Source organism: Coregonus lavaretus (assembly GCF_964263955.1).
Source record: "Coregonus lavaretus genome assembly, contig: HAP1_SCAFFOLD_252, whole genome shotgun sequence".
Lineage (NCBI taxonomy): Eukaryota > Metazoa > Chordata > Actinopteri > Salmoniformes > Salmonidae > Coregonus > Coregonus lavaretus.
The window spans coordinates 408,102-412,077 of record NW_028162386.1 but is presented as its reverse complement, the minus strand read 5'-3'; positions in this window follow the sequence as shown (position 1 = coordinate 412,077).

Sequence of the window (3,976 nt, the reverse complement as noted above, 5' to 3'; positions counted from 1 at the left end):
ATATGATATAAACCTCTCTACCACTCTAACCCTAACTCAATACAGATATGATATATACCTCTCTACCACTCTAACCCTAACTCAATTCAGATATGATATAAACCTCTCTACCACTCTAACCCTAACATAACCCTAACTCAATACATATATGATATAATCATCTCTACCACTCTAACCCTAACTCAATACAGATATGATATAAACATCTCTATCACTCTAACCCTAACTCAAGACAGATATGATATAAACCTCTCTACCACTCTAACCCTAACATAACCCTAACTCAATACATATATGATAAAAACATCTCTATCAATCTAACCCTAACTCAATACAGATATGATATAAACCTCTCTACCACTCTAACCCTAACATAACCCTAACTCAATACAGATATGATATAAACCTCTCTACCACTCTAACCCTAACTCAATACAGATATGATATAAACCTCTCTACATTTACATTTTTACATTTTAGTCATTTAGCAGACGCTCTTATCCAGAGCGACTTACAGTTAGTGAGTGCATACATAATTTATGTTTTATTTTTCATGCAGGCCCCCCATGGGAATCGAACCTACCACTAAAACCCTAACATAACCATAACTCAATACAGATATGATATAAACCTCTCTACCACTCTAACCCTAATATAACCCTAACTCAATACAGATATGATATAAACCTCTCTACCACTCTAATCCTAACTCAGTACAGATATGATATAAACCTCTCTACCACTCTAACCCTAACTCAATACAGATATGATATAAACCTCTCTACCACTCTAACCCTAACTCAATACAGATATGATATAAACCTCTCTACCACTCCAACCCTAATATAACCCTAACTCAATACAGATATGATATAAACCTCTCTACCACTCTAACCCTAACTCAATGCAGATATGATATAAATCTCTCTACCACTCTAACCCTAACTCAATACAGATATGATATAAACCTCCCTACCACTCTAACCCTAACTCAATACAGATATGATATAAACCTCTCTACCACTCTAACCCTAACTCAGTACAGATATGATATAAACCTCTCTACCACTCTAACCCTAACTCAGTACAGATATGATATAAACCTCTCTACCACTCTAACCCTTACTCAATACAGATATGATATAAACCTCTCTACCACTCTAACCCTAACTCAATACAGATGTGATATAAACCTCTCTACCACTCTAACACTAACATAACCCTAACTCAATACAGATATGATATAAACCTCTCTACCACTCTAACCCTAACTCAATACAGATATGATATAAACCTCTCTACCACTCTAACCCTAACATAACACTAACTCAATACAGATATGATATAATCCTCTCTACCACTCTAACCCTAACTCAATACAGATATGATATAAACCTCTCTACCACTCTAACCCTAACTCAATACAGATGTGATATAAACCTTTCAACCACTCTAACACTAGCATAACCCTAACTCAATACAGATATGATATAAACCTCTCTACCACTCTAACCCTAACTCAATACAGACATGATATAAACCTCTCTACCACTCTAACCCTAACATAACCCTAACTCAGTACAGATATGATATAAACCTCTCTACCACTCTAACCCTTACTCAATACAGATATCATATAAACCTCTCTACCACTCTAACCCTAACTCAATACAGATATGATATAAACCTCTCTACCACTCTAACCCTAACATAACCCTAACTCAATACAGATATGATATAAACCTCTCTACCACTCTAACCCTAACTCAGTGCAGATATGATATAAACCTCTCTACATTTACATTTTTACATTTTAGTCATTTAGCAGACGCTCTTATCCAGAGCGACTTACAGTTAGTGAGTGCATACATAATTTATGTTTTATTTTTCATGCTGGCCCCCCATGGGAATCGAACCTACCACTAAAACCCTAACATAACCATAACTCAATACAGATATGATATAAACCTCTCTGCCACTCTAACCCTAACATAACCCTAACTCAATACAGATATGATATAAACCTCTCTACCACTCTAACCCTAATATAACCCTAACTCAATACAGATATGATATAAACCTCTCTACCACTCTAACCCTAACTCAGTACAGATATGATATAAACCTCTCTACCACTCTAACCCTACCTCAATACAGATATGATATAAACCTCTCTACCACTCTAACCCTAACTCAATACAGATATGATATAAACCTCCCTACCACTCTAACCCTAACTCAATACAGATATGATATAAACCTCTCTACCACTTTAACCCTAACTCAGTACAGATATGATATAAACCTCTCTACCACTCTAACCCTAACTCAGTACAGATATGATATAAACCTCTCTACCACTCTAACCCTTACTCAATACAGATATGATATAAACCTCTCTACCACTCTAACCCTAACTCAATACAGATGTGATATAAACCTCTCTACCACTCTAACACTAACATAACCCTATCTCAATACAGATATGATATAAACCTCTCTACCACTCTAACCCTAACTCAATACAGATATGATATAAACCTCTCTACCACTCTAACCCTAACTCAATACAGATATGATATAAACCTCTCTACCACTCTAACCCTATCATAACACTAACTCAATACAGATATGATATAATCCTCTCTACCACTCTAACCCTAACTCAATACAGATATGATATAAACCTCTCTACCACTCTAACCCTAACTCAATACAGATGTGATATAAACCTCTCAACCACTCTAACACTAGCATAACCCTAACTCAATACAGATATGATATAAACATCTCTACCACTCTAACCCTAACTCAGTGCAGATATGATATAAACCTCTCTACCACTCTAAGCCTAACTCAATACAGATATGATATAAACCTCTCTACCACTCTAACCCTAACTCAATACAGATGTGATATAAACCTCTCTACCACTCTAACACTAACATAACCCTAACTCAATACAGATATGATACAAACCTCTCTACCACTCTAACCCTAACTCAATACAGACATGATATAAACCTCTCTACCACTCTAACCCTAACTCAATACAGATATGATATAAACCTCTCTACCACTCTAACCCTAACATAACCCTAACTCAGTACAGATATGATATAAACCTCTCTACCACTCTAACCCTAATATAACCCTAACTAAATACAGATATCATATAAACCTCTACCACTCTAACCCTAACATAACCCTAACTCAATACAGATATGATATAAACCTCTCTACCACTCTAACCCTAACTCAATACAGATATGATATATACCTCTCTACCACTCTAACCCTAACTCAATTCAGATATGATATAAACCTCTCTACCACTCTAACCCTAACATAACCCTAACTCAATACAGATATGATATAATCATCTCTACCACTCTAACCCTAACTCAATACAGATATGATATAAACCTCTCTACCACTCTAACCCTAACATAACCCTAACTCAATACAGATATGATATAAACCTCTCTACCACTCTAACCCTAACTCAATACAGATATGATATATACCTCTCTACCACTCTAACCCTAACTCAATTCAGATATGATATAAACCTCTCTACCACTCTAACCCTAACATAACCCTAACTCAATACATATATGATATAATCATCTCTACCACTCTAACCCTAACTCAATACAGATATGATATAAACCTCTCTATCACTCTAACCCTAACTCAAGACAGATATGATATAAACCTCTCTACCACTCTAACCCTAACATAACCCTAACTCAATACAGATATGATAAAAACATCTCTATCAATCTAACCCTAACTCAATACAGATATGATATAAACCTCTCTACCACTCTAACCCTAACATAACCCTAACTCAATACAGATATGATATAAACCTCTCTACCACTCTAACCCTAACTCAATACAGATATGATATAAACCTCTCTACATTTAAATTTTTACATTTTAGTCATTTAGCAGACGCTCTTATCCAGAG